This window comes from Podarcis pityusensis (genome assembly GCF_964106645.2).
Source record: "Podarcis pityusensis genome assembly, chromosome: 1".
NCBI lineage: Eukaryota > Metazoa > Chordata > Lepidosauria > Squamata > Lacertidae > Podarcis > Podarcis pityusensis.
In genome coordinates, this window is record NC_138028.1 from 41,621,935 (window position 1) to 41,640,575 (window position 18,641).

Below are 18,641 nucleotides of genomic sequence, written 5' to 3' on the forward strand. Positions count from 1 at the left end.
GCTACCCGGTGTACCCTTTATTATTACAGAAGCCCTACATTTCTCATTAATACATCCATTTATAGCAACTGGGCATGAATAACCAAAATTTAAGCCCTGTTAATTTAGCTGAGAGAGTTTGGCTACAATGCTACGTACACATACATGGGAGTAAGAGCAAATGGACCCAGGGGAGATTGATGCCTGAGTAAACATACTTCGGATTTCACTGTTATAAACATGCTTAGCCATGAAATACTTACTTCTTAATCGACATGCATAGGGCTACATGGTTAACTATGGTTAATCTGAAGGCAGCCCTGTTTAGGGAAGTTTTTAGTGTTTAATGCTGTATCATGTTTTAAATATTTGGTTGGGAGCCGCCCAGAGTGGCTGGGGAAACCCAGCCAGATGGGTGGGGTATAAATAATAAATTATTATTATTACTATTGAATTCTAGACACATTTACTCAAGAACACCTCACTGAGATCAGTGGGATGACTCTTTGAAAAATGTGTTTAGGAATATAGTCTAGCCATTTTATTGAAATCTATGGGACTTATTTATAGAGTGGTACTTCGGGTTAGGTACTTAATTCGTTCCGGAGGTCCGTTTTCAACCTGAAACTGTTCTTAACCTGAAGCACCACTTTAGCTAATGGGGCCTCCCGTTGCTGCCGCGCCGCTGGAGCACGATTTCTGTTCTCATCCTGAAGCAAAGTTCTTAACCCGAGGTACTATTTCTGGGTTAGCGGAGTCTGTAACCTGAAACGTATGTAACCTGAAGCGTATGTAACCCGAGGTACCACTGTAGTTCCTAACTTTGACTTGTTCATACCTTTATATTGTGAATTACCAGGAGGTTATTATTTTATTTTTGCAAAGCTGGCTTTTCCTAGACAGTTTGGTTTTTAAAACCAAAGTCAAAGGGCTTTCTAAATACAGTGTGACGCCATACTATGATGTTTATTATTTTCCAACCAAGATTTAGGTGGCCAAAACATCTTAGGGAGCAATCCTATGCACACTTACCTGAAAGTAAACCCAATTAACCACTTCTGAGTAAGTGGTTACTTCTGAGTAAATATGCACAGGATTGCATTGTAATCTCCTGAAACTTTCTTGGTCTTTTCCCAGTTCAATTTCCAATAAGACTTTCACTAGCACTCTAGAAAATATTGCTGAGTCCAAGTATTACCTTGTGTTTTATACATCATATTATAATAAGCATATTGTGCCATATAATCACCAGCACAAAACCTCCAGGCAGCCAAAATAGCTGTTAACAACCTAACAAATTTAGTGCAAAATCCATAAGGAACCACATGAGAAAAACAAATCAGATGCACTGTCTTCATCTTTTTCTGATTCTTCATATTATGTGTATAGCAGGTTTTTCCACCTATGGATGCTCCCACAGTGTGATTTTCACATGTATTCTTGATTATTTAGCTCTGAATAACTATCACCCCGATGCCCTATGCTTGCAATAACTAATACTGATTAGATGTGCTATGCACATGAAAATGTATTCCTTTACTGTTCTTTAACACTTGTGTAAGCATGTGGTAAAAATGTGTTGAAGGATATTATTATTATTATCACCATCATCCTTAAATTTATTACCTACTATTCACCAGCATGTCCCAGGGCGGTTACAACCGATAAAACTCAGAAGTAAAAGTAACCGAAACAAATTGCAGTAACAATAAGAGGCGGTTCTGTTATCTAAGCAATATCGTGTGATCCCCAGTTTGCTCGTGAAAAAGTCAGGGAGTATGAATTTAAAATAACTAATTTTCTGAACTATTTCCTTAGCTGAGAAAGGCAAACAAGGCTTTCAAGTATGAAGGAAAAAGGGAAATAAAAGTCATTTAACACTTGCCCCAGCTTTGGCTGGCCTGCTGCTTTCCAGATGTTCTGGACCACAACTCCCATCAGCCAGTGGTTAGGGCTGGTGTGAATCATTGTCCAAATAATCTAGAGGGCACCACTTGGGGAAGGCAGACATTCTTTATGTTAGATTAAAGAGTCTTCAGGAGAATTATACTTATTTGGAGGAGTACAGGATGTACAAATCTAAATAACAAAAACTAAAGAAATAATAAAATCCCTGTATTGAACAGAATACTCTATTTTGGAAATTTCTGTGGGATAAATATTTTGGTGCTTTCTAACTAGGATTTCAATAGCTGTCACTTGAAAAACTCTGAAATAAAGCAGGTCTTCTAGTTTTTCAGTCTTCCGCACACGTAATCTTAAGAAATTATATGGCTGTTGACAGTAGGTTTATTTTATGTTTTCAGAACTGAGGTATCATTTTGCTATTCTAATTTGTAGGGAACATCTCAGGGTTTTTTTTTTTATATAAAAAAAATCCAACCCCTTTTTCAAAAGAGCTCTCATCTTTGATTGAGGAATGAATCATACTACACTACTGAAATTACAAACCAGAAATGGATTCTTTTAAAAGTACGTCTTCTTGCTTTTTTTCACTCTAACATTTATGCAATTCTGGGTGGATTTATATTATCAACCCCTTGCACTTGCAGCATTTTAATCTTATTCTTTCATTATCCCCTCTAATCCTGATTTACTTCCAGTTACAGCAGTAACCCTAGAACCTTTAAAAATAATGCAGCCAGATAATTGCTTCATTTGGATTTACTATTAATTATTATAGAAAACACATTTGTGGCATCCACACGCATTTCTGTTAGGAGATGAGGCCTTGGTACGTACTTTACTAAACTGACCCTCTTGGATGATTCTTCCACTGGTTCAACCATCCCTAATTGCTCCATACAACAGAGTTCCCTTTTTACTTTAGGCTTCTTTAGTGTTGTGTGAATCACTGGCCCTGCATTTTCTGATAGCTTAATCATTAGGTAATGGTAAAGGTAAAGGACCCATGGATGGTTAAGTCCAGTTAAAGGTGACTATGGGGTGCTCAACTCGCTTTTCAGGTCAAGGGAGCCAGCATTTGTCCACAGACATCTTTCCGCATCATGTGGCCAGCATGACTAAGCCGCTTCTGGCGAACCAGAGCAGCACATGGAAACGCCGTTTACCTTCCCGCCGCAGTGGTACCTATTTATCTACTTGCACTGGCGTGCTTTCAAACTGTTAGGTTGGCAGAAGCTGGAACAGAGCAATGGGAGCTCATCCTGTTGTGTGGATTTGAACCGCCAACCTTCTGATCGGCAAGCCCTAGAGGCTCAGTGGTTTAGACCACAGCGCCACCTGCACCCCCTAGCTTAATTGTACACTATCCTGGTAGACATCCCGTGCCTTCCTCTGTATCTGGAAATTCTTTCTTTACCATTTGATGATTCCACTGTCAATTACACACACACACACACACACACACACACACACACACACACTGTTTTTTTCTGGGGGGGAGGGGTATGCAGGGGTATGCATACCCCTAAACATTTTGTGAATCTTTGTACTTCTGTCCATTTACTGTATTTGTTTTCCCCGATTTGAACTACAAAATGGTGATTTTCTTGAGTCAAAATGAAAGTACCCCTAAACACTTTTTTAAAGAAAAAAGCAGTGTGTGTGTGTGTGTGTGTGTGTATGTTTTAAGGATTCCAATCCTTTAGCCTCAATATGGGTTTTGCAGGGGTGTTTATCACAAAGAAGCCCAGATGTTGGTATCTGTCTGCCAAGTGTTGAATGGAACATCTGTACATGGCTAGTGTGGAGGGTGTCATCAGCATGCAACATTAATTAGCAGGCAGTGGTAGTGTGATGTCAGAAGCTTTGAGTGTGTGTGTCAGTGCTGTTACATTATCTTTTTTCTACAGGAGGTTCATAAGAACCCCTAGTGCGTTGAAAGAATGCATGAGGTGCCTTGGGGTAGTGATGAAGCACACACCATCTGTGTCTCCCACCAGATGTGCATTCAGTGGCAGTATGAACGCATATCCTCCAACATTTCTCCAGTGAAAATAGGGGCATCCTATTCAACAACAACAACAACAACAATTTTATTTATACCCTGCCCATCTGCCCCAGCCACTCTTGGCGGCTTCCAACTTATATCAAAAAAACATAGTAAAGTATTAAACATAAAAAACTTCCACATACAGGGCTGCCTTCAGATGTCTTCTAAAGTTGTATATTCACTTTTCTCCTTGGCTCAGGGGTTGCATAACTCCATATGATCCAACATTTCTCTGATGCAAATAGGGATGTCCAAAGGAGAAACAGGGATTTCTGGGATCAAATCAGAAACTGGGACTGCTTCTGTAAATCCAGGTCTGTCCCTGGAAAATTGGGACACTTGGAGGGTCTGTGAAGGGGAAATATGTCTGCAGAGTTCTTTTACGCAAGAAAGCCTTGGCCAGACAAGATTTCCCTTGTGTGGAGCAGCTCTGTGTACAGAAATTTGTATACAGCTCCATCAAATTGCTACCAAATGTGTAATTGACAAGGGCATGGCTAGCACACACCTTGCCAGTGGAGATTGAAATGGTTGGTACAACCTCATAAACTGTTAGTGTGTGTTTTCAGTGTGTGGGGGTGTTGTATGACCCTCTCCCCCCCTTTACCATTCTTGTGCCTCCTTTGTTGGCTGGGGATACGTAGAATTTTGATGCAGGCATTACTGGCTGTAGGTACAGCAGGACCACTGAATTGCCTGTAGAAATAATCTAATTCCATTCTCATTCTAATTTTCCCCAAGCCCATGTGACTTACCGTATTTTTTGCCCTATAGGACGCACCGGCCCATAGGACGCACCTAGTTTTTTTTTTGGGAGGGGGGAATAAAGAAAAAAAAATTATCCCCCCCCCCAGCCGCGGCTTCAGCTCGCCCCGCGCTCCAGGTAGTAGGCTGCTATCCGCAGCCTAGGGAGCCCTGCGGGAACTCCTGCAGGGCTCCCGAGGCTGCGGATATCTGCCCGAAGCACGGGGCGCTCTGCTTCAGCGCGCTCCGGGCAGCAGGGGAGCCCTGCGGGAACTCCTGCGGGCTCCCCAGGCTTGCTGATAGCTTCCTGAAGCCTGGAGAGCGAGAGGAGTCGGTGCGCACCGACCCCTCTCGCTCTCCAAGCTTCAGCAAAAGCCTGCATTCGCCCCATAGGACGCACACAGATTTCCCCTTCATTTATGGAGGGGAAAAAGTGCGTCCTATAGGGCGAAAAGTACGGTAACTGTTTGTGATTGCTCGTTACATTCTCTCACACACTTGGAGATTAGTTCAGCACAAACCGCAGCTGGTCTGCCTCCTACCCCTCTCCATACATTCGGTTCACTAAACTTGTTGCGTAATGATTGGATTACTTAGATTATAGTTCTAGGTGTTCAACTTCTTTATTGAGATAGCTATGTTTGGGGGGGGAATGACCCTTCTGTCAGTTATCTGGGTCTGTGGCCAATGTTAGAGTAAAAAAATTGGGGTGCAACATGGCAGAAAGGCCAAAAATATATCAGAATCTTAATTAGCTTATAGCTAAAGCCAAAATAATACTTAAGTCAATAAATCAGGTCAGAGTTTTGTGCCAAGCTGAGGGTTAGAGCTGAGGTCACAATAATTAAAGCCAAAATGTCACAATGGCAAATTGAAGACTGGTTAAGAACAGCAATCTTATGCATGTTTTCTCAAAAATAAGTTGTATTGTATTTCCTGGAGCTGACACACAAAGTGTCTATAGGACTCAGACGTGATGATTTGGGCCCCAGATTTTGGGTGCTCAGTGGCGGATGTGTGTGTGCACGCCATGACGCCATGATGTCACTCGCGCCATCACATGCATGTGATGTCATGTCATGATCCGCTGCCACTGTCTTGCCTCCGCTGGCTCTCCAACGCTGCCACGGCTACTGGGCCTCTGCTGCAGGGCCTCTGTTGGGGTCCGCTGCAGCCCCGGATGTGCTTGAGGACCCACGGTGAAAATTTTGTGTGTGCAGAGGCACCCAGGGCCCCCCAGATATGGCACTTATTGCTCCAAGACACCTGGGTCTAAGTCCAACCACTGCACTACCATGTGTGATAGTGCAGCACCAAGTATTACTTCCCCTAAACATGACCCTCTTTTGAAGTGCTAGCTTTAAATATACATGAGCTGATGGCTGCTCCTCTTGAGAAGATGGTTGTAGCTCTTAGCTGCAGCCATTCTAGCGATTTTTGTGTGTGGGTACTTTATGTACATTTGAAGTCAACATTTGAGTTGCAGTGTTTCCCCTGCTCATTCTCCTATTGTGTGAGGGGTACTGGAAGCATCTTGGTGAAAGCTATAGGGCAGGGATGAGAAACCCATGGCCCTCCAGATGTTGTTGTACTATAGCTCCCATCATCCTTGGCCACTGGCCACCCTAGCTGGGAGTGATGGCAATTAGAGTCTAACAACATTCCAGGCACAGGAATTACCTGCCCATGTAGCACTGAACTGCATGGTTGGGGAAGCAGAAGATAACTAATGGGAAGTTTGTGCAGAACTAAAAATGCCAGTCATGCCAGGAAAATACTTTAGTTTCAGTTGTTTGTTTCCTGAATTAAAAAGGTAATTTAGAAGCAGAGAATGTTATCAATGGCTGCATATTTTTGAAGTTTACCCTGGGACTTAGATCAAGTTTTTAATTTTAAATCAAGAGCAAAGAAAGGCATTGGCAAGCAATCAAAGGAACAGATCAGCTCACTTCTCTTTCATGAGCTTTTGGTTGAGAGTTAGTTTTATAATGTGTTAATTAGACAGCAGGTCTGTTTTTCATAGGCTCTTGATTAACCAGCCTTGGAATAAGAGATGCAAAGGCATTTCTTAAGTGCTGAACTTAATGGGCGGTTAGCTTGCTATTGGCCTGCGGTAAAACAGTGATGGGTCATGGAGCGATGTTGAAACTTGTTATGACATTTGGTTAAACTATTGAGGGAAGGGCACTGGAATGTTTCTCCTTCAATTGTTTTTCATAGGAAGAATGCAGAGATGTATGTGAACATAATGTGAATAAAAGGAAAGGACTTAATTTGAAGTGGGGCTTAGCTGGGCTCTGTCATGGAGTCCGTTGCAGTGTCAGAGATCAGTTTGGTTACTTTTGCCTTTCCTATTTTAAGGGGCTTCCTTGCTGGGGGGGGGGGACCCCAGGCGTTGTTATGGTGGTTATTGTGCTGTCTCTCTGCAGTCCATCCTTTACAGAATCTCACATGAGGATACAATGTGTGTATGTGCTCAGAATACACAAAGGTGCAATGAGCACTCCAGGGGTTTCCTGCAATAGGATGGGTATTTCTCTGACCTGGAATTATATACATGCACACTTTTCCTCCGTGTCCTGATGTGTTAGGAGGAACCTGAACCATTTGAGAGATCTTTCTTAGGAAGAGTGAAAAGCAGAGGATGCAGACCAATAGTTTCGCCCCAGCATGCATTGACTTCTATAGTTACAATGCACTGAGAATCAAATGGGAATCAATCTGTTCCCCAGCCCTTTTGTTTTTGCCTACTCTAATGAAACATTTTTTTAAACGCCATGCACCATGCCAACAATGAGTATTGTGGATTTAGATTCCACTTGATATCTTGATGAAACATCAGTTTTTGTTTTGCATAGTGAATGGAATTGTTCAGAAGCTTGTGGTGTCCAACTGCCCCTTAGTTTGACGTGTAGAGAACAAAGGGATTGATATAAGCAGGCATAGGCAAACTTGGCCCTCCAGATGTTTTTGGCCTACAACTCCCATCATCCCTAGCTAACAGGAGCAGTGCTCAGGGATGATGGGAATTGTAGTCCCAAAACATCCGGAGGGCCAAGTGTGCCTATGCCTGGATATAAGAATGTGAGACTAGCCTGATAGATCAGGCTGGTTGCCCATCTGGTCCAGCATCCTATTCTCATAGTGGCTAACTAGATGCCTATGGGAAACTCTCCCCTCCTGTGGTTTCCAGCAACTGGTGTTCAGAATCATATTGCCTCTGATAGTGGAGGAAGATTTCAGGAGTGCGTGCAGGAGCCAGGCCCTGTGACCAGTAGGGCTTCGCAGGTCTGGGGCCTTCCTAAGTTTGTTCTGGAGAGGCAAGGTGTGGCCGCTTAGTAACTCACTGCACCTGGTGGCAAGATATAAGGTGGAAAGGATGTAAGGTCAGCATTTCCCTTCGGCTCTTTGCCACAGCAACACGCTTCTTGTCTTGCTGCGTTTGGCTTCTTGACTCCTTGCTTCCTGGCTCTTGGACCCTTGGCTTCCCATTCTTGCTCCCACCCCGCTATCTTGCCCCCGGTCCCGACGTCCTCACCTGGGACTTCGACCATCCGTAAACTGGACCATGACAGGAGAACATAGCCATCAGGAATAGTATCCATTGATAGCCTTATCCTCCATGAACTTGTCTAACTCTCTTTAAAGCTATCCAAGTTGGTGGCCATCACTGCCTCATGTGGGATAGACAGTGGGGCTCTCTGCTCCCATGCTGAAGCATCTCCCCCGCCAATACCTAGAATTAGTTTGCTTCCTGAGTTTCCTTTTCAAGGACTAGCCATTCTATGGTCAGTCCCAAACTTATAGGAACATAGGAAATGGCATTATTTCAAGTCAAAGTGTTCATTTATTTTGCCCAGTATTGTCTACTGAGACTGGCATTGGCTGTCCAGGATCTTAGGCAGTCTTTCATATCCCCTGCTCCTAAATCCTAGTCTGACACTCTAACCAGTACACCACACTGGCTCTGTTTAATCATTGCCATGGATAATGGTGCTGTGCAAATGAGGTTTACATCCCTGTTATACATCCGTGTTACTTTTAGCCTTAATTATTTTAGGGGGAGAGGTTTGTTGCTTGAAAGTGCATATACCAGACACACACACCTGGAAGGATCCTTTCCATTCCATTAACCACATTTGTCAGTTGAGAAAAATATACATCAAAATATTTCATAGTGGTGTTTAATCAAGATCCTTTTTATCCTATAAAAGCCACACACCTGAATGTTATTTCCAGGATTAAAGTCTGGCTGTGTGACTCTGTTTGAGACAAATTAGATTCGCAGTTGGTAAGTGCTTGAAAAAGTAGCTCGGTTATATAACTTGCCTTCCTCCAGATCATGCCAAGTACAGCTTGTATATGCCACGGCTCTTTGCAGAATTTGAAGAGACTGTCACAAGAAGTAATAGTTGGGAAATTAGCAGCAGCATTTTTAATACTTTTTTTATTGAGCCCATTAATGAAAATTAATGTATTAGTTTCACTTTAGAAACTAACACAGTGCATTCTCCATGTAACATATACTGCTCATGTTAGGAAATGTGGCTTATTATCTATGACTGTAAAGTAAAGGTAAAGGGACCCCTGACCATTAGGTCCAGTTGTGACCGACTCTGGGGTTGCGGCGCTCATCTCGCTTTATTGGCCAAGGGAGTTGGCGTACAGCTTATGGGTCATTTGTCCAGCTGGCGAACCAGAGCAACGCGCGGCAACGCCTCTTACCTTCCAGCCGGAGCGGTACCTATTTATCTCCTTGCACTTTGATGTGCTTGCGAACTGCTAGGTTGGCAGGAGCAGGGACCGAGCAATGGGAGCTCACCCCGTCGCGGGGATTCGAACCGCCGACCTTCTGATCGGCAAGTCCTAGGCTCTGTGGTTTAACCCACAGTGCCACCCGCGACTGTAGTCCATGACTAAAGGCTCATTCCAGGGATATCCTTTCAAGCAGTACTACATACAGTAGTGCATGCAAATTACCTGTGGTAATTTGATGCAGATTTGCATTCACATCTGGATCCAGAGGCAGAAAACCATTTACAGCTGATAATGGGCACAGGTACCAATGCACTATCCAAACTGAACTGATTCCAGCTAGTGCTGGTTTACAGGCACATGTGGAAAGTCATTCTCTCAATTGCCCCCAAAGCCTACATATGTATATCATATAACCTGATTGCAGCTAATCAGTCTGATAATGGGAAATGGATAGGCTCTTTCTTCAATGTTTGTCATTGATCAGACAAGTGGTTTTATAATGCTAGTGAGGACAAAACCAGGTTATAGTAAGAAAGAAAGACTGATATTTTGAATGGAGCATAAATCCAGCATTTATAAAGCCTATCTTTTGTATCAGGTAAGCTTAGAATAATAAAATAATAGAACTATAGGGTTGGAACGGACCCAAATATCATCTAGTTTAACCTCCAACAGTGCAAGAATCACAATTAAAAAATCCCTGACAGATGACCACCCAGTTTCTGTTTAAAAACCTCCAATGAAGGAGAGTTCACCACCTTCTTACGTAGGCCAGCTCTTGCTTGGTTTGCAACGTCTTGTGAAAGAACATCGCTGCTTCTTAATGGTCTCACTATCCAAGTCTTTGCCTCTGAATTTTTTGTTTTGCTTTAAGTAAGCTGATGGGGCCTGAAACTGGAACCTGACAGGGCCGAAAGCACTGGTTTGAAGCCTGTGGGAACTCTTCCATTACTGAAGGACTAAATATTTATAGTCTGCAAAGAACACTACTTCTCCCAGGTGGCTTTTACCAGCCAAGATGAGTGGCGGTCCAACTTGGAACTGGTTCTGCATGCATGCCCTCAAACTCTCCCTTCATACTGTAAATGACAGGGATTGAAATGGAGCCCCATAAGGAGGGTAACCAGGACTCTTGTATGTCAAACTTTGGCTCTGTGATAAAACATATATTCCTCTGCCCAATACAGCCAAGTAAGATCGACTTTGTCTGCAAAGTAGCAAATCTGTCATAATGAGCAGAAGGGGACTCAGTTTTTCTGGACAGCAAAAGTATCGACTTCATAGGTCATTTCCTATATGCATTGTTGGACAAAATTCTGAAGAAACTTATTGGCAGCAGAGAATAAAAATCATTGTTGCCCTCAAACACTGTTACATTTGAATAGGCCATGCCTCTAATGTGGCACTGTGGGTTAAACCACAGAACCTAGGACTTGCCGCTCAGAAGGTTGGCGGTTCAAATCCCCGCAACGGGGTGAGCTCCCGTTGCTCGGTCCCTGCTCCTGCCAACCTAGCAGTTCGAAAGCACATCAAAGTGCAAGTAGATAAATAGGTACCACTCCGGCGGGAAGGTAAACGGCATTTCCATGTGCTGCTTTGGTTCGCCAGAAGTGGTTTGGTCATGCTGGCCACATGACCCGGAAGCTGTACACCGGCTCCCTCGGCCAATAAAGTGAGATGAGCGCTGCAACCCCAGAGTCGGTCATGACCGGACCTAATGGTCAGGGGTCCCTTTACCTAATGTGACTAAGAGTTCTTCAGTTCTGCAATTATGTTTACCTTGTTTTTAATTTATGCATATGTGTGATATGCCAACATATTATATAAATCATAGAAGGTGTGCTTGCTTCCATTATAGTAAATGTTTGAACTGTAAAAGAGATGGTTCAGAAGGCTTTGATGAGTAGGACAAGCTAGAACTGCGTCAAATCCTGTCCACAGAGGGGACTGTGTCAGTGTTTTCTGTGTGCAATCCAGTTGGCGAAAATCTGAATTAGCGCTAGCATTCTATAGTGTGTGAGTTTTGTATTTGGCTTGCATATCTTATCTGAGGATGTTAAAGCTAAGGCTAAACATTAATAGCATTTAGATACTGATCTGATAAAGATTCACAATCCTTTGACAGTGAAAATTTTAATAAAAAACTGATGCCCTCAAACATAGGGCTGCCATATGTCCGGATTTCTCTGGACATTACGGGATTTCAAAGGTAGAATTTATGTCCAAGGGGGAAAAAAAGCTCAACAGCTTCCAGGCTGTCCTGATTTTTTACTTTTTGAAATATGGCAACCTTACTCAAACATTCAGAGCAGCCCTCGTTAATATTTGTCTCGAGCATGTAAATATTACTTTTGGGTGACTAGTGTGATATAATTGCTGTTTGACCCAAGATTTTTAAGCACAAAATTGTAGCTGATGGTCTGCAGCTTTGATCACATGTCTCTGTTATTAGAGAGTGAGTGCAGGGATTTCCTTTCCACACTAATGGTGGGTTATGCACGAATTGAGACATCTTCTATGGCTATAGATGCTTCCTATGCACACTCATGTTTCTCTAGCTAGTAAACGTCAGAGTTATGAGCATGCTCATGGGGATAGCCCTTTCACAGCTTTATTTATTTAATGCCTAGCATCCCAAATTCTATTCTTGTGGGCAGTGCTTTTTTGTGATAGTACTCACCAATACAAAGTACCATAACCTTTTTTTCTTTTTTCTTTTTTGCCCAGGACAGCAGCCCTTTTCTGCTGGCACCCATGGCACTTTTATCAATATGTGAGTATCAGCACCTCATTTTTTTTAAATAAGAAGAATCACTATTTGCAGGAACACGGGAGAGGAACTACATGTTTGCCTGAGCTTTGGTGAACCTGGTTATTGTGATGAAATTTTGTCTAGAGCTAATTTTGTCATCTTCCATATCTCTCCTCTGAACTGAGCTAAAAAAACTGATGCTTTGCATCGATGGCACAAAACAGATGTGCCCCAAACCACAGCCACCAACCCCTACCCTCTAGGCACACAAATAAAACAGGGCACACAAATGAAAATACCACAGATCCATCATTATTCTGGTCACAGTATTTTCATGAACATTTCATTCATAAAGAGCAAAAATAGTACATTTCTTGGGCATAGGCCTTCGCTGGTATCTGAGGAGCTAAATCTTGGACATTCATGCCATCTCTGCCATACCCTCAAGGGCTATTGTTTACAGGAATGCACTCCTCATGACTGCAACTTTGCTGGTCCAAGGAGAAGGGGGTTCACAGATCCTCTGTTATCTAGGAAAATGGCCAACCTAAGGATTGACATGGCTGTCATAGGCAGTTGATTGTGGAGAGCTATGGCAGCCACAAGGGACACGGGTGGCGCTGTGGGTTAAACCACAGAGCCTAGGGCTTGTCGATCGGAAGGTCGGTGGTTCGAATCCCCGCAATGGGGTGAGCTCCTGTTGCTCGGTCCCTGCTCCTGCCAACCTAGCAGTTCGAAAGCATGTCAAAGTGCAAGGAGATAAATAGGTACCGCTCCAGCGGGAAGGTAAACGGTGTTTCCGTGTGCTGCTCTGGTTTGCCAGAAGCGGCTGTCATGCTGGCCACATGAACCAGAAGCTGTATGCCGGCTCCCTCAGCCAATAAAGCGAGATGAGCACCGCAACCCCAGAGTCGGCCACGACTGGACCTAATGGTCAGGGGTCCCTTTACCTTTATCTTTACCTTATGGCAGCCACAGCCATGCATGGCTTGCATAGGGTTGGAAGAATAAGACAGAGGCTCAGGATCGAAGGTAATATTGAATAATGCCATACCTACAGGAAAGGAGAAATAGCAGTTATGCTGTGATGAAAGCTGAACAGGGGGATACAGCCAGAATCACATGCAGAATAAAAATGGACAGACTCGTACCTAAAATGTTTTCGGCCAACTTCTGTCCCAGAAGAAAACAAACTTTGTTTGGTTCCCCTGTATTGTGTTGAAAATAATACAGTCAGAAGTCTTTACATTTCATTAAATATGGTCAGTTCTATTAGTGTTGTCAGTTTAACCATATTTTGTGTATTCTGGCTATACTTGAGTTAGAACTTCAAAGTGTTGTCAGTTAACATTACAAGGTAGCAGAGTCATTGGCATTCACAGTGGTGTACACCAGGAAAGATTAGGCACTGCCAGTTTTGTTTCAGATTTGACAAATAACTTCCTGAATTGAAAGTTTGATGTTAAATTACATTTGGCAAAAAAGTACATTCTCAAATGTGGAGTCCACAAATGTCTATACAGTAGTTTCTTCTTACTGCTAAGGAATTTTCAAATAAAAATGGAGGTGGCTGGCTTAATCGTTATATCTGCTTTTCTCAGATCTATCCCATAACTTTACCAAGTTTCTTTTTTATAAACATTACTTTCAATATGTCTAATATGTGAACACACGTTATTTTATTTCCCACTCTAGCACTTGAACACAGGGTAGGATACTGTTATTATGCACAAATGGGCTGGTGGTCTGGAACTGGGGGCTCCTCTGGTCATCCTTTGCTGCCTTGTCCCTTGAGCATTCTGGATTTTCAACCTATTGGTCAGGCTGGGTTCCATAAATCAAGGATGCCCTCTGGCTGCAGTGCAGGCCTGAAAGTAGGATCACATCCTAAAGTTGGCCAGTTGACCTCCTAAATCATCAGAGAGGTGCCAGGTCCTGTAAAACTTTTTCTTCTAGTCTCTCCCAGTAGTCTGAGCATCTTGTTGCATCATGTAACAATGCAGACACTAGTTTTTCTCCCCTCACTGGTATTTGACCTCCAGCCGTCCTGACCTGCAGTGTACTCATGGCCACACCTCCTGCGTCTGGCCCCATCGACATCACCTTACCTGTGTCAGACCCAGGCTCTGTGGCAGCCTGTCACAAACAAGAGCCTAGACCTGACAGTAAAGTAGCCCTTTAATCAGTCATATATTTGTCTTGTCTGTATCTTTCTCATTCAGCAGGAAGAAAATGTTTCCAGAATTCATGTGAACTCTGGAACCATCTTCATGTGAGGAACCCCTGTGCCTTAAGTGCTCTGAGGTAATTATACAAAATAGGCATCATTTAGCTTTTTTATTTTGATTGCAACCTTGGCCTCTCTTCGTATTGTTGTAAGTTTCCTTAAGCAGCTTGATTGGAAAGGTGGTACAGAACTTTTAAAAATAAAGAGATAACATTTCATTAATAGTTGCTGCCATGAATAAAAAAAAAAACTTGAAATAAAGCTTGCATCTTTCTTACTGCTTTTGAACAAAGAATGGCCATAGACCAAGAAGAAGCAGGTGAGAAAAGGACCACAGCTTCATTCAGCAGGAAATGGTTGAGAGCTGTCAAAGAGATGATGGAATAATTAAAATCTTGCAAAATAGTCAGCCTTGTCAATCACTAAGCTAACATCCTGATCTATTCTACAAAGCACTGGCCAACCTCTCATCTGGACTTGGCCCTGACCCCAGTGCTGCTCTTGGGAAATTTGGATCTGACCCCATCTTTGACTCTGTTTTCCTTCCTTCAGCTGCTTGGTGAGTAAAAAATAAAATTAAATAAATAAGCCGGTGGTGGTGAGTGGAAAAAGAAAGAAACCCCTTTTCTATCTGGAAGTAATCACAAATTAATCTTTTGATTTAACATTGACTGTGTGGCAAAGTTTACCAGGAAGTTGCATTGAACAGCAGCTCATATAAATACTGACGACACACTGTAACTGAACTGGGTGGGCAAATGATGGAATTTTGGAAAGATACAGAAGAAAGTTGTTCTCCTGTATACTGTGTTGAGAAATCCACGTAGGCATATAAATCAGGAAGCTGGAGATGTAGAACTGAATAACAGAAAAAGGCCTTGCACAGAGATTAAAAGCTGGATGTCAATGTTACTGAAAATACTTGTGCATATATCTATACTCTCTCTCTCTCTCTCTCACTTACTAAAAGCCCATTTTTCTCTCAAGCTCGAAGGGAAGCATAGGTGAAGGGAAAACTGAGGTTAGGTGGAGGTGAAGGGGATGCAAGGTAGAGATGAAAGTTATCTATCAGAGGAGGAAGAAAAATAGCAGCAAGAATTATGTAATTAAATCAACAACTTTATTAAGCTCAAGGTTTTATAAGGAAACATTGAGGAGCTGGTTCATAGTTATTTGCTTTATAGAAAGAATGCTAGGACTTTTGGATATGAGGGATGAATTTGTGGTTTGTTTGTTTGTTTGTTTGTTTTTAAAGAAAATTATACCACTGCAATTACATACGGACAGATAAATTAGCTTTGCATTTGTCATTAATGTGTGCCTTCCATATTTTATTTAATCTGTGCTCACAATCTTGTTCTCTTTTTGTACTTGCATAATAAAAAGTAAAAGCAAGCAAACAAAGGGGGAAAGGATGGTCAGCTTTAACTCAATCTGTGCAAGGCACTGTAGAATGAATCTTTAATTCAGCCTATGTTTTTCTTTTTAAGGTTCCAAATACACTATTTACTCTTTGCCCAATGTGAGAGTAAAATTTCTACCTTGCTCTCAGTGGTTAGTGTGGTTTCACCTTGGCCATTTCACTGGAAGATGCCTCTGTCCAGTAACAGAAAACAAAGTCAAATATTTTGTTTTCATCCTAGTCATGTTTAGGGAAGGAAAATAAGCTTTTAAAATAAAACAACCAGCTACAGTGGAACCTCAGGTTACATACCGTCCTCCTTATGAATGCTTCGGGTAAAAAGCTCCGTTAACCCGGACGTAGATGCCCCTGGCTGCAAACTTTGCCCCGGGATGCGAGCGGAATTCACGAGCTGGCAGCCCCATTAGTGAAAGCGTGCCTCAGGTTAAGAATGGTTTTGGGTTAAGAACGGACCTCCGGAACAAATTAAGTTTGTAACCAGAGGTACCACTGTACTTGACTGTTTTCAACGCAATGGAAATTGTGTATGAGCAGTCGTATATAATATTTTTTATTTTTTATTTCATTGCATTTATACCCCACCTTTTTCTCCAATGAGCTCAAGGTGGTTCTTCCTTCCTCATTTAATCCCCAGAGCAACCCTGTGAGGTAGGTTAGGCTGAGAGAAACAGTTCGACACTGTGGTGGTCAACCCATGTAATATTCCCCCACAAGTGCAACTCTCACTGGAATACCACAGTTCCCCAATCTTCAGACTGGAATCCTGAGTTGCCAGGAATTTGTTATTTCCCTTGCACTGGAGTAATGGCTTTTGAGGAGTTCCAACACAAGCTAATGAGGTGGAGGAATAAGGTCCCTGCTATCCACCGATGAAAATAATGAAAGCCACGAGATATTCCACAGGGGTTTGAAAATTGCAAACTGCTTTGAAGAATGATGTCATGTGTGTTTTCAAGGCAGCCACTTAAATCTATTTTTCAGTTCTGCAATATTTTCACCAGAAGGGCTGGAAAATCAGGCGTCACTAGCTCATCTTTTGGATAAGGATACATTTTGAAGCCACATGGGATATTCATAGCTTCCCTGGATAAGCAGAATAAAAAATGACAATTCCGTACAGATAATTCAGTGCTGCAGATAGTGAATTTCAGCACAGCTGGGCACAGCCGTTGGTGAGATTCCCCATCTTGCCTTTCTTCCTGCAAGGAAATGTTGCCAGCTAAACATATTACTCCTTGTCCAAGGTGCTATTAGACTTACGTGCTTTCCCTGGAATGTAACCCTCCTTATACTGGGGAATCATACGGGAACTCTTGTTTGTTTGTGTATTTATGTATATATATGCCTTTATAGCCCACATGCAGTGCCATGGCAGGTTCTTACATACAAGAAAACAATGCTCTGTATAAAAATTTCTAGACCATAAATTAATCTCAGCCTACCACCGACAACACTGCAATGGGAAGGTTATTCTCTATCCCCAAAGGCCCTATTGGTTCTTACATCATTTTGTGTCTTTCTTCACTTATTTCAAACTGTGGCAAGCCAGCGCAGCTGCCTGGAGAGGAACTCCTCTTCATTCAACTAAAGCGGAGGGTGGGGGTTGGACATTTGCCCTACAGTCCTGTCCTGATGGCACCACTGTGTAGTAATAAATCAATATGATGTATAGCCTGAATTCTGTAGTCAAGGTTTCAGAGGCAACACCAGGCAGGCCTCAGTCAAGTGTGGCCATAAAGGTTTCTGAGGAAAGCAGGGTAAACATGTATGTTTTTAAAAGATCAGTGAAGACCCATACCATATTTCCTGAGCATATTTATTCTAAATAAAGTATCTGGAAGTCACCTCAACAAAAACATTTTATATTATAGTACATGAGAGAAAAGAAGTGAGGGATACCAAAATTATTGCATCTGAATAAATCCAACTTCAATCTCACAAATTAATATGTGGTTTCATTTTAACCCAGGAGCTCTCACAGGACTAAAATGCTCCCTTTTGTAACTCTTTTGAGGTTTCATTTTTGCTTACTTGAATATATAATAATAATAATAATACATTAAAACAGTAATGCAAAACAGTAGGGCAAACCCTGGAAACAAAGTATCAGTTTGGGTCATGGAATAACATGATCAGGAGGACACAAGGAATTGGGACAACATTTCCTTGAAATGAGAGGTTTATTTATTTTTGATCCAAAGTATTCTCATGGCTCTACTTGAGCTCTCCATATGCAACAGGTGCGCAATACAAGTCCATCAAAACAATGAGGTAGACAGAATCAAACTTGACATTTTCCATTATGTGTTTTGGTCTCTCCAATTTAAGTCCCTTGCGAAAACAGACAGACCCAGGCTGTAGACACTTCTTTCTGAAGCGTTCCGCGATTACTTCATGGAACAACATTAATACACATTTTGTTTCAGACAGCTGTTCTCCGTTTTTAATAAAGCAATGCAGCTTTCCTATGAATTATTAGCCCATGCGGTCAATAAATATCTCAGATAAATGGGTAGGACGAACCACAAAGTGTTTTCATAATCCTGAATATGAGTACATAAAAATAAGCACAGCAGTAAATATGAAAACCACTTCATTACAGAATTTCCCTGTCAGGATATGATTCCTAGAAACTGTTTGTCAGGGCTCTGCTCTGTGGGTTCCACAGAAAGTGGCAGGATACTCAAGTATGCTCAGGGCGTGACCTGAAGGTACATGAAGCTAGTGTTAAGCAGCTCTGTGTTTGGTTTCTGCCTGGATTGGTGACTACGCATGCCATATTTGGCTTTCTGGTGGAAGAAAG

General features: G+C 42.3%; 1 long non-coding RNA gene across 1 annotated transcript in view; it reads left to right on the forward strand.

The window, feature by feature from the left end:
- LOC308472692 overlaps positions 1 to 18,641 on the forward strand; it is a 68,330-nt gene that overhangs the window by 28,284 nt on the left and 21,405 nt on the right. The window contains exons 5-6 of the long non-coding RNA XR_013983632.1: positions 12,164 to 12,209; positions 14,411 to 14,492. This is a non-coding gene — a long non-coding RNA (uncharacterized lncRNA). The remainder of the gene's footprint in view (positions 1 to 12,163; positions 12,210 to 14,410; positions 14,493 to 18,641) is intronic.